Below are 14,165 nucleotides of genomic sequence, written 5' to 3' on the forward strand. Positions count from 1 at the left end.
GAGCTGCTGGTGCAATGCTGAATACGGAGAGCGTATTGCTCTCCGTATTCAGCGAGGTCTGGCGGACCTGATCCGCACTGTCGGATCAGGTCCGCCAGACTTTGTTAAATAGAGGCCATGATCTGCATCTTGTTATATGCAGCGTCTATGCTCCCAATACGCCAGGTAAAGAGTTTTGGGAAAACCTAAGTTTAAAATTGCTTCACTATGCTGGGAAGAATCTGATTCTTGCAGGAGACTTCAATATGACTTTTTCCCATTTATTAGATAGAGCTAATCCCAAATTTTTCCCTAGGAAGATTAGAGAAGCTAAAGACTTCCAGAATATATGTTTTACACTTTCCTTAAAGGATGTTTGGAGACTTCAGAATCCTGATCTTAAGGAATTTATATTTGAATATATATCTCAAGGATTTATTTTTTCCTAATATGTTGGGTTTAGATTGTATGGCAGGTATAAATGAGAAAACTATCTCAGATCATGCTATTATTGCCTTAGAAATTAATACTAAAAAGTCCCAGAATCAAAATAGATCACATTTTTTTATTTCCATATTATCTATTACCTAATAGCTGCTTCAAAAATTGGCTTAAATCTAAATGGGAAGAATATTATTACCACAACTCAGAAAATATTAATAAACCAGAATTGTTTGGGGAAACAGCAAAATCTGTATTCAGAGGAGAAATAAAAGCATAATTATGTAAATGGGAAAAAAGAGTAAGATGCGGGAAGAACAGCTCTCTAATCAAGTTAAGGACAGATTTAGAGAACATATTAGGAATCCATCTCAACTTACATGGAATAAATACACTAGTGCTAGATAAGAGAGATATATTCTTGAAACAAAATATGATAATTACTGAGCAAAAACAAATGTCCCTTTTCAGTGGCCAGTACGGGAAGTCTGCAAAATACTTAGCTAAGATCTCGCATAGCAGAAGTCGGTGGATCTTTATAGCTGCTATTAAATATAAGAAGGCACGAGTGACAAATATTACTGATATTATGCATGCCTTCACATAATTTTTTTCAGGGAATTTATTCAGCATGCCCAATCAATGAGTTAAACAAATCTGAGTTCTGGCAACATCTAAAGTTACCGCAAATTTCAAACACAGAGCTTCAAAAATTGAATGAATCAATCTCAATAGTAGAAATATTGGAAGCTATTAAAAACCTGAAACCCAACAAGACTTCAGGTCCTGACTCTCTCCCTGCAGAGTTTTATAAACTGTTGAAAGACCAGGTTGCCCCAATTTTGCTCTCATTTTTTAACAGATATTATATAGAAAATAAGAAAGAATCTACATATGTCACTGCTTATAATATTGCTTTAATCCTTAAAAAAGAGAAAGATCCCAAATGCCCCATGTCTTACAGGCCTATATCTCTATTGAACCAAGATTATAAAATCTATTATTTACAACAGACTTAAAAAATGCCTTTACTTTGTCATACATTTAGATCAAGCTGTGTTTTCCATAACAAACCCATAAGTAAAAAATCACATCTTAGATTGGATTTGGCACTAATTACAGTAGCCGCAGAAAAGGCGTTTGACTCTATCTCATGGGATCACTTATTCTCAGCTCTTAAAGGCTTTGGATTTGTAGGCCATTTTTACACTTTATATGACTTATATATCAGGCCGCAACTTCCTATATTATTGTTAATGGTGACACTTTTCAGATAAAATTACTCTTAAAAGAGACACCCCATAAGGGTGCCTGCTATCACCCTTATTCAATCTTTCCCTAGAACCATTTACAATTCTTTTGAGGGAAGAACTGAGAGGAATAAGACTCGGGGGCGAGGAATTAGTGCTATCACTATATGCAGACAACATTCTGATCTTTCTGAGTAACACAGGACAGACTATACCTTGGTTATTACAGTTGATAGAGCTATATAGCTCTAGATATAAAATAAACCTGGGGAAATCAGAACTGCTCTGTATCAATAAACCAGCTTGCAAGGTTTTATATCCATTTAAGGTAATGAATCAAATCAAATATTTAGCTATTAATCTCAGTAATAATCCCTCTAGTTGGTATAAATTAAACTTTCCCAAATGTCTTGATGACATTGGAAAGAAGTTGAATGCTTAAAGTAATTTACCCATCTCAATATCTGCACACATTATGCTAAGTAGCCTTACTTAGCATAATGTGTGCAGATATCGAGATGGGTAATCCTGTTCCCTAAATTACTATACCTTTTACATAACCTCCTGTTACTCCTACTTAAAAAGGATATTATTCTCTTTCAGAAAATGTGCTCTAAATTCATTTGGCAAGTGAAAAAAAAATGAGAATTTCACTCCATAAACTTTCTCTGTCAAGGATAAAAGGTGGTATGACATTCCCTAATATTACATTCCATAATTATTCCACTTTGTGAAAATTTGTTCTAGTTTGGATCACATAAAGGGTCTATGTATCCTTCTCCTGGTTGGAGCCGAAGTTGAATGCTCCCTTTTCATTAAAAGCTATAGTTCATACACCCCCCTCTAAACTACCGGCAAATATTGCTCAAATGCACACTTTCAAGTATATAATCCTTGCCTGGCAAAAAATGTGCTCTTTAAGCAGGGGTCAAGTCCTACAAAAAAAGTGTGGGAACTCACCAAGACTTCCACCTCCCACACAATTAATATTATTTTATTTATTTTTATATATATATATATATATATATATATATATACATACATACACACACACACACACATACACTTACACACACTGAGGCCCATTTATCAAGCTCCGTATGGAGCTTGAGGGCCCGTGTTTCTGGCAAAAGACCGCTGCTCCATAACCCTGTCCACCTGCTCTGATGAGGTGGACAGGAATCGCCACAATTCAACTCGATCGAGTACAATCAGGTTTATTGACATCTCCCTGCTGGCGGTCCATTGGCCGTGAATCTGCAGGGGGCAGCGTTGCACCAGCAGCTCTTGTGAGCTGCTGGTACAATGCTGAATACAGAGAGCGTATTGCTCTCCGTATTCAGCGATGTCTGTAGGACCTGATCCTCACTGTCGGATCAGGTCCGACAAACACTTGATAATTTGACCTCACTGTATTTATATGTATATAATATATACACTTTGGTTAATTAAAGCAAATTAAATCCAATAAAGGGTTGGATGGTTGCCTGGGAATCCTCCTCTGTCACAGAGTCTCACAGATTTAAGGTCCAATATTCCTATTTGTGCTAAGGGTAGCTAAATAACCCCAGAGCAAACCACACAGAAATGTAAACACCATGTGTTACACACATTGGGGGGTGATCACACAGCAGAACCGTATCCACGCTTGCATTTAATGTATTGTAGGAAGTGTTACTGCTCATTACTAGAGTATCTTACTATCCCTCTAACCAGACTGTGCTCTAGCTCCTTCCACCTGCAGCAGCAATGTTTACTGAAGCATTTCTGTTCTCTGGCCAGAGGGATCTTAGTTCCTCCTGCAAAAATAGTGCAGGAACTCCATTCCCATGTGTTTCTGCTTAACTTGACCCCTGTCTTTAAGTGGAACTAACTATCGAAGGTCTGGTTTTATGCCCTTAGTCGGGAATCCGGAATTTGCACCAAGACTTCCTCCAGGTCCTTGTGCACTTTCACTGCACTTTGTACAGATCTTTCACTGCACTTTGTACAGATTTCAAAGTTTATTTGTTCTCCTTCGGCAATGATGGGAATTGCTCTCCATGCAGGGCTAAATATGCAGATATCTTACATTGTTTTTGGAAATGCCCTAAAATCACTCAATTTTGGAGCAAAATTACCTATTGGTTAAACAGGCTACTGGGAAATTATATTAAAATACAACCAATACAGTTGTTTTTTCCTCTCTAAATACTCACCCCTAAACCCAGCCTATATATTTGTAAACACAGCTATTCTGACTAGTACGAAATCTGATTTTAGAGAATTGGAAAAGTAGATCTGGGCTCAAATTTTCTGAATTCTTGAAAATGCTGCAGAACCAAATGATTTCAGAACAATTTGGAGAATTTGATCCTATCTCTTCTTCAAGAAGCTCAAATCCAAGCTGTCTCCTTCTTCAAGAAATCTGAGAGGTATTTTCCCAGGAATCTGGCAAAGAAGGATCTAAACCTACTTTCCCCATTTTGTTTTTCACTTGTTTTTTCTCTCTCCCCCTTTCCCTATAATTTAGCCCAGTGCATATAGAATGGCATCTATTCACCTTTATGGACTTCTTTTTTAATTTGGGTCTTTTTTTTTTCGTCTTCTTCATCCCAGAAGTATAATAGGGACCAGTATATACAAGTTTAGAATATAATCCCTATTTTCTTTTTTCTATTTTCTGTTATCTCTTTTGTTGCTTTTTCTCCTTTGGGTAATGCATGTTCGCTTAGTGGTGTTATTTGTTATGATTCTTTAGGCATGCAATTATCCTCAATTTTCGTATTTTGTACTGAATACAACTAGTTTTTTTTCTCATTAATTTACCTAAGCACTTTCTAATGGTTATACACTAGTGTCTTTGTATATGGCTCCTCCTTTTTTGGAGTCAAGAAACTGCTCTTTATTTCCTTTGTTTTAAACGAACAAGTTGAGTTTATTGGAAATCACTGTTGTATGTTTTTTATATGTGAAATAATCCAGATGGATGTTTATTGAGATGTCAACATGTAAATATTGTTTTGAGTTTCTATTGTATCAGTACAAAGCTCTAATAAAAACTTTAAAAATATATAATAAAAAATAAATCTATCTGAATAATGAAAGTTTGTTTTGGACTAGACTGTCCCTTTAAACCCAAAAAATGGCTTTCATGATTTATATACAGCAGACAATTTTAAACAACTTTCCCAATTACTTCTATTTTCTGATTTGCTTTATTCTTTGGTCCCCTTTGTTGAAAAGCATCCCAAGGTAGGTGCAGGAGCTGGGAACTAGCTGCTGATTGGTAGCTGCACAAATATCCCTATTATTATTTGCTTACCAATGTCTTCAGCTAGTAAATTGTACAGTTGTTTAAAAATTGTATGCTCTTACTGAATCCTTGAAAGAAAAAAATTGTTTTTCATGTCCCTTTAAAAATTTATGCTCTGTCTAAATCACAAAATCTCTTTAACTCACAACTTGTAATATGTGCGCTAATAGTGTTCCCTGTGCTGTCTATTAAAAGTATAGGAGGGTGGAGCTACAATGTGGCGGTGTTCAGTAAGAGCTCTGGGAACTGGGCAACATTAAAGGCCGAATTTAATCATCACACTGGCTCCCAAACTCATCCTTGGCATCATTAGGTAGCCTGGAGGTATTGTAGGTTGGTGATACTGCAGTTTGAGAGGCCCAACACCCGCAACCTCACCACTGGATCAGTATCAGGGAAAGTGCCGGTCGCCATCTTGCCAGCTCCCGTGGCACCCGCTGCCTTCTAAAAGATTCCTGGCCTCATCTATCTTTGCTGGAGTCTGGGTGAGCCCTCTGTGGAGTAAGCGGTAAGCTGCGTCTACTTCTGGCAATCATCCTTCCAGAGCGCCGCTGCGCTTGAAACCCTCCAAGCGACGCACTAACCTTTTACCGGTGCAGACTCAGCACTGCTTGGGCAACTACATGTGGGGGCTGTAGATATAAATTAAAGTATTTCACTTTCTAGAGCTTTCCTGCAGTGCACACTACAATAATTTCTGGAAGGGGTTATAAATATCAAGTAGCCTTAAATGCAGACATAATGGTATACTGGGCACATATATCAGTCTCTTAGGCTACAAGTGTGGTTGGCACACACCTCTATTTATTGCATGAGGGTCCCTAGGGTCCAAATACCTTGCAGTTTGTCTTGAACCCCTGAATGGACAGTCTTGCTGACCGGCACTAGTGCTGTGGCTAACCTGCGGAGCTGTATGGACAAATATTTGACTACCCTTAAGATGTCTAACCGGAGTAAAACCCAGCAGGATAAAAAAGCAAAACATCCCCCAGATCAAGCCCCATCTGCCTCACCCAAAAAACTGACATCTCCCCAAGTGGACAGTGGGCCACCGGCGGGGGAGCAACAACTTAATTCCCTGCTCTTGCCTAAATGACTGAGGTCAAACAATTCAATTCCAGGTTGGAGGGTTCGGAGCAGCAAATATCTGACCTAGAGGATGGCCACCACTCCTCAACAAATAAACTTAAAGATTTGATGCAACAAAACAAGTATTTACACCAAAAAGTTGATGACTTGGAGAATCGTTCCCATAGGAACAACGTCAGATTGGTAGGGCTGCCTCAGTCAATTTGTCCTACAGAGCTACTTTACTTTGCTGAACACTCACTTCTCAGTTTGTTAAATGTTCCTGCTGAGTATTTGCCACTGAAATTGGAGAGAGCACACCGGATTGGGGGTGATAGACCGGCAATGGCGTGAAAAGACATCCCTCCCCGTGGAGTAATGATAAAATATCAAAATTTTCAATGTAAAGTCCAGCTTCTAAGAGCTTACAGGAAAACTGAGATGCTTCTCTATGATGAATAAAGACTCTACCTCTTTCAGGATTACTCTTCAGAAGTTGCGAAGAAACCAAAAGACTTTGCCCCTCTTTGCAGCTCCCTGCATAAAGAGAAACACCAGGATATCCTGTTGTTCCCAGCCCGTCTAAAACTCCGTACTTCACAGGGTTTCAAGTTCTTCGACTCGCCTAGAGATGCCCAAGATTTTCTTGATCAGGAACATGATTCACCTATCCATTCTTCTCTGACCCAGAGGGAATCCCCTGGCTGAAGCTTGCTAGGTGACTGTTTCCCCCACTTTTTGGTCAGGCTACAGATCCGCAGATAAGGAACTTTATGAGGATCCAAGAACTATTCATAATGGCTTGGTATTGTATTTTATTGTGTGGTTATAACTCTGCACTGTTTATTGTTCATGTATTTTATCTGTTTTGTTCAATGTATTCAATGTTGTTTTTTGTTGTATGCTGTAACTCCAACACCAGTGAAAGGCATTGCTACAGACACTTTTTCATGTCTCCTTTTATAACTTTATACGGGGCAGCGGGTGGCTCTAGTCTTACCCTAATGCAAGACATATGGAGGAGACTTAACCCTACGGGCAGGGATTATACCTGCGCCTCTCGGGCACACAACTCGCTCTCCCGAATTGATCTTTTTCTCACCTCTAGTTCTCTGGAGCTATTGATTACAGACACCAGGATTGCTAATATTACAATTTCGAACCACGCGCCAATCTCTCTGATCCTTTTACAATTCCCTAAGCACACAAATAAATGAGTGTTTCAATTTCCGAATCACCCTATTAAATCTCCTGATTTTAACATGTATCTGATGAAACAATGGGACGACTTCACAGTCAATAACAGATCACACTTAAATAGTCCTGCAGTTTTCTGGGAAACGGCCCAGGCAGTTCTCAGGGGCGACATAATTGCATACTTGACCAAACAAAAACGTCTTCATAATAGTAGGGAGGAACAACACAATACACAACTAACAACAACTTATGCCCGCTACTGCCGATATCCTTCCCCATCCAACAGAGCCTTTTACTTTGAGGCAAGGAGGGAGAGAGACACCTTTCTGTTACAAAACACAATACGCCAAGAAAACAGAAAACAGGGATATTTTTTGAGACATGGTAACAGATCTGGAAGGTTCTTGGCCTCACTAGTCAAAATTAAGCAGGCTAATAGAGGGGTTCCAGCTATCCTGAGTCAAGGCCAACTAACAAATAATACATACGACATAGTATCAGAATGTGTAAACTATTATTCTAAGCTATATCAATCACAACCTGCCCATGAAAATGCACAACGGAAGTTTTAGGACAAACTTAATCTTCCCAAACTCATGACTGACCAAACTCACAATTTAAATGCCCCGATCTCCCTGGAGGAGATTACCCAAACCATTAAATCGCTTGTGCTTGGGAAAACCCCAGGTCCAGACGGACTCCCGACCGAATTTTATAGACTTTTGTCTGGCCACATTTCCCCAATACTAACTACCCTATTTGATCATTATTTCACGGACCAACACACCCCCTCTAATAATTTCTCTACCACAAACATCACGGTTATACATAAACTAGGTAGAGACCCTACTCTTCCAGAGTCGTACAGACCTATATCCCTTTAAAATGTCGATATATAAACTGCTAATTAAATTACTAGCCAACCGACTGAAACATATACTTCCCCATATTTTGCACCCGGGCCTAACGGGCTTCACCACTAACCGCTCTTCGGTAGCTAATATTCGGAGAGTCCTCCATGCAGTAACCCATAATTGGTTGGCAAGGCAGGATGGAACAATTCATGCTCTCCCAGAGGCCTTCCTGCTGTCCTTGGATGCAGAGAAGGCCTTTGACAGGGTAGAGTGGGCCCACCTTTTTCTTTCTATGGAGAACTTTGGCGTCTCGGGCCGCTTCACCACTTTTCTTAGAAATGTCTACTCTAATCCTGTGGCTTATCTGCTCATTAATAACCTTTACTCCCCCCCGGTTTCTCTACAAAGAGGAACCCGACAGGGTGATCCACTCTCCCCACTTCTTTTTAACCTGGCATTGGAACCTCTAGCGATCTATCTACAAGAGACTTTTCCTGGCATTAATCTGAACTCCCATAAACTTCAAATTGCTCTCTATGCGGATGACATGCTGCTTTTCATATCAGACCCACAGATCTATGTCCCAGTAATTCTAGATTCGATCCAGTTATTTGGGGAATTCTCAGGTTACAAGATAAATGTCTCAAAATCAGAGATTCTATGGCTACATCGAAAGACCGATGACACAGCAACGCTATACCCTTTTCGTACTGTAGATGCTCACTTAACTTATCTGGGCATACGTGTCTCTGCTAACCTGCAACAATGGTACTGCCAAAACATAACTCCCCTTATTCAAGTTAAGACGGACTTGACCACCTGGTAGAACTTACAACTCTCTTTAATGGGTAGAGTCCATATCATCAAAATGATGGTTTTACCCAAGCTCCTATATCCTATGCAAATGCTCCCCCTCCTGCTGCGATGGAAAGATATTACATTCTTAAACAGCATGTTTTGAACCTTCCTCTGGAAGGGTGGCAAGCCTCGAATAGGCGCACACAAACTATATCTCCCTTACTTGAAGGGAGGACTGGGTTTACCGAACCTTCTCTATTATAACTGGGCCTCTTTAGCAAAACTTGCATTAGATTGGAAACTAAATACCCAGAACTTCTCCAGTGTTCAATTGGAGGAGGCCTCATTACCTCAGGTGTCTCCCTCCTTCCTACCATATGCCATTTTATCCGAACTGCCTACCACTATACAGAATTACCCTATGTTTCGGGATATACTTTTGGGCTGGAGGGCCATGACCAAAGCCTTGTCCTGGGACTCCAGCCACTACTAAACTAACCGACTAAACACCTACCCATTACAGGAAACCCAAGATTTTTACCTGGTTTAATGTACCCTATTTTTCATACCTGGAAAACTCTAGGCGTAGATAACGTAGACAAACTCTTAGATACTGTCTGCACTGCCTTTTGAGGCTATATGTAGAAAATACTTGACCCCATACACTAGTAGATTTGCTTATTTTAAAGTCTGACAGTATATCAATCACATCTTACAGAATTGTGGGACGTTTTGGGATAAATCACCTTTGACTCGGACCGTTGCACAGTTTCAAGCACATAATTTTGCTATATCCCCAATTTATAACGAGTTGATACAAACTAAAATCCCTGATATGCAGTTAAACATTTCTAATGTCTGGAATAGGAGACTGCCTAATGTGTCTTCTGTTAATAGTATATATGATAGCCTAAGCCTAACTTGGTCTGCAATTCTTGCAGCTGACCTTAGGGAATCACAGATACGAGTTATCTATCAAGATTATCTCACCCCAAGTAGGTTGAGTAAGTGGAGGAAAGACTTTTCTAATGTTTGTGGCAAGTGATTCGCAGATACTGGAGCCAAGTGTCCTTCTGGCTCTCAAAAATCACATCCATCCCCATCACACTTACGCGTACACAGATTCTGTTTTTAGACCAATTGACAGTCCCAACACAAGATAAGAAACTGCTCATTAACTGTATACTTTTAGCCAGAAAATGTGTCTTCCATAAATGGCTTCATAGTGAACCACCATCTATCATGTAACTTAAGCAAATGATGTTTAAAATCTGCTGCGTGAACAATGTGATACATTGTTTGATTTCAATGTGCGAGTGGTGCGCTTTATTGGGAAATGGAGATTTTTTTTAAATCTTTAGATCTCCCGAGCCAGAGGCAAATGTTGTACCCTTTTAAAAATACCATTTACATGCTGGAAGCAAATCTAAGGGGTGAATGGAACATCTGGGCGAATGCCTTAGGTCACTGAAATCTAGCGGAAGACGTGTGACCCCCCACCATAAGTCTGGTGATGCCTTATAACCAATCAACTGTGTGTCCTAATTGTTTGAAATGTGAATTACAGCAATATGTAGATGTGTTTGTTAATGTTGTTGATGATCTTACTTTTATAGCTTTCAACCTGGAGCTCATAAGTAGCTGCAGAGTACTTTAATTGTCAAATGTTTAATAGTTGTTGTGAAAATTGAAAACTTTTCAATAAGCAATATGGACACAACTTGCCCAGATTATGGGGTGAACATTTCAGGACTATTCACCAACTCAGGACTTTGATTTAATGTTCTCTCTCCTTTACTTGACCTATATTGTCCTTTTTGTTTTACTTTGTTATTATCATGGAGAGTATTTTCTTTCTCTTTTGACAGCACGTCCATATAAGCGGACGGCTGTGATTATATACGTTGGTACTGATATTTGTTTGCCTATTGATAATAAAAAATAAAAAAATGTATAGGAATGGCTAAAAAAATGTTGGCTATGTTAAGAAAATCAAACAGTACATAGCCTCTGTCATACATATATATTTGTTCACATTTGTATACGGTTAAATAAACTGATATATAAACTGAGCGCATGGATACCAATCTTTTCACCAATTTCCAAAACAAGCTAGAAATAAGACAGTTCTAGGTGGGGACCTTTTATTTGTCTTTATTTCAGCTATTAGGCAGCAGGTTTATTCTCTAAACATTAGAGCCGTGGGCCAAGGGTGGTACACTTAGCGCTAATTAAAATTGTTCTCTTTTAAGCTATGTTAAGACTCTTTGGTTTACCTTTTTAGCATCCACTTGAAATACTGGATTGTTTGTTACTCTTAGCTTGATGCCATACAAAGGAAAACGCACCCTGTGCTATTGATTGCCCTCCACTTGAAATATAGGCCCCCATTTACTAAAAGGCGTGCAGACAAGGTTCTCAACTTCATGCTGATGGGTGTGTAATGGTGCCCCTTCTCTAACGTGACCAATCGTGTGAGAGAAGGGCCTGTCAATCACCCAGCATCAGCAAAAATCTTCGGGTGATTGTCTCTGCCAGAACAGAAGTGGCGTAGATTGTAAGAAACAGCGGTCTGAAGACCTTCGCAGGAAGCAGGCTCACATGCGTGAACCTGCCCCACAATGGCATTGAAGCAACTTACACTGCTTAGTACATGGAGCCCTTAGACCTTTATGGGGGGTTTTCTTGAGTTTAATAGGGCACTTTTTTATGTATATACATAGTATATATAATCAAAGCTTTAGAAACAATCTGCATACAAAATAAATATTTTAAAAGCATTTAAAACTGTTTTATTCTTGAGAAAAATTGATATTGATTTGCAATCCAGAGAAACACACATTTTGTGTATGTTTATCTTTGCTTCTTGCTGTAGGAATTTGGGAAGTCTGAAGACAGCAGAATATATTTCAGCCTCTCTGGGTGCAGTAGAAAACCCCCAGCTTTCCAAGTTACATTAAAATAAAAGCCAACAAAATAAAGTATGTACACTGCAAAGTCTTTATTATCATGCATAATTTAATGTTTTACAAGTTATTATTGAGGTTAAGGTCCCTTTGCATTTTTTGATAATGCTAGAAGCATTTATTCATATATATTCATATCCAAAATAATTGTCTGATTTAAGTGATCAATTAAATGAGATGTTTTTTCTCTTTCATCAAAACTCTTATATGTCATGGAATTTCATACACAGTAGAGCGTTGTAACACAAAGGGCGCCATGTACTAAGCTTCAAAGTGACCGTCCGACTGTATTTCCACGTCAAAATTCGCTCACCATCTGCTTCTCGTATTTACCAATCTGCAATCGAATCGAAAAATCACTAGTTTTCATCAGCTATCGTAATTTTACGCAACTGATCGTTCCGAAGCCTTTTTCCACTTACTACATGTTCGATCGCACGTAAATTTGCTGTAATCGGAAATTATGAATGTTACAACTAATCCGTCCGCTCCAACTTTCACTGTAACTTCGCGTGATTTGCTTCACGACCATTTAGGTAGCGAATACAAAAGAAAAATATAGGGGGTATTAACCTGACGCCAGGTAGAAGTACTTAAGTGAAAGGACTAGACTACTATTGTATCATTATTGGTTTTTGGATCACTGAATGAAGATGGAGACACTTTTACACATGTTTCTTTTCCGATTGATTCAATTACGAGGAAGAAGGGCTATACAGGCACAGGTTGACAACAATGGATTGCAAAGAAGGAGAGGTAGAAGAATCCGAGTCCCTAGAGTTTTCCTTCCACGTATGGGTTTGGAAGTCATTTCTGATCGGGAGATTATCCAGAGATTCCGTTTGGACAGAGAAGCTATTATGGAACTTTACAATGAAATAGCAGAATACCTGGAGCCTATGACAGCGCATTCACAAGCCAAACCCGGACTATTAAAACTGTTGGCAGCCTTACATTTTTTTTCCACCGGTTCATTCCAAGCTGTGTCTAGCGTTATAATTGGCATCAGCCAGTCTGCTTTACCGAAAAGTAAATAAACAATATTCTAAGATTTCTGGGAAAATGCACATTCTTATACATGTCAGCAGCCAGACGTTGCCGCTTGTCTGACGATTATGACACCTAGATCGTCACATGGGTAAAGAACTAAACCAATCAGGTCGCAGACTGCTTCGTAATTTTGCTCTTTCGCGCCGAACGAAGCTTCAAAGTTATCAATAATCCGATTGTCTTCGAGACACAATAGACGCGAAATTTTACGGCTTGGTTTTTAGTACATTCATGTAACGAAGTTCTATCCGCATGGTGCGAATGCCGGCGGGTTAATTCGATATGGTATGTGCGAAAAAATTGACGCCTTAGTACATGGCGCCCAAAGTCTACATTCTCTGTGATTCAGTCATGTGATTAAAGGGATATGAAACCCAATTATGGTTCAGAGCATACTATTTCAAAATAGTTTCAAATTTGCTTCGTTCCCATGGTATCCCTTGTTGAAAAGATACCTAGGCAGGTGCCTGGAGCACTATATGGCAGGAAATAGTGCTGCCATCTAGTATTCTTGCAAATGGATACCATTCTTGCAAAACTGCTGCCATTTTGTGCTCCAGACATGTACATGCTCCTGAGCTTGCATCATGGCTTTTCAACAAAAGTTACCAATAGAACTAAGAAGATTTTATAGTAGAAGTAAATTAGAAAGATCTTAAAAATTGTCGCATCTGAACCATGAAAGAAAAAAATGTAGGTTTCATAGCCCTTTAAGGGAACGTAAACTGTTATTTGTATGTTGCTTTCTGCAAAGGCATAGCAACTTTGGGACAACATTTAGGGCTGATCAAACATTTGCAGGATTAGATGTGAAAAACCACACTGACACTCGAAGGAGCTACCCCTTCTGAAGTTTCTAGTTTTTTCCCCCATGGATATTAATGGAGTTCACTGGAAATGGAAAACGTTGTTGGGAACAGTGAGGTTAGCAGGAGGTGAACTTTAAAAATTAACTGTGCCTATACAAATCAGATTACTTTGGTTTTAATGTATAGGGGAATATTTATCAAAGCCTCAACTTTGTTGCATTCGCCGGCACCAATATGCTCACCTAACATCGCAGGCGCGTATCTCAATATGCTCTCCTTATTTATTAAAAAAAAGCCAGCAAAAAGACGCGCACCAAGTACGGGGCGATGAGCATCGGACTGTTGTTAACTAACAGCCATCGATCTTGCATCTATTCGGCTTTTTACCAACTTTATTTATACCCTGTCACTAAACACTGCCACTATACTAAAATGTTTAACCCCTATCCCGCCGCTCC

This window comes from Bombina bombina, chromosome 4 (assembly GCF_027579735.1).
Source record: "Bombina bombina isolate aBomBom1 chromosome 4, aBomBom1.pri, whole genome shotgun sequence".
NCBI classification, from domain to species: domain Eukaryota; kingdom Metazoa; phylum Chordata; class Amphibia; order Anura; family Bombinatoridae; genus Bombina; species Bombina bombina.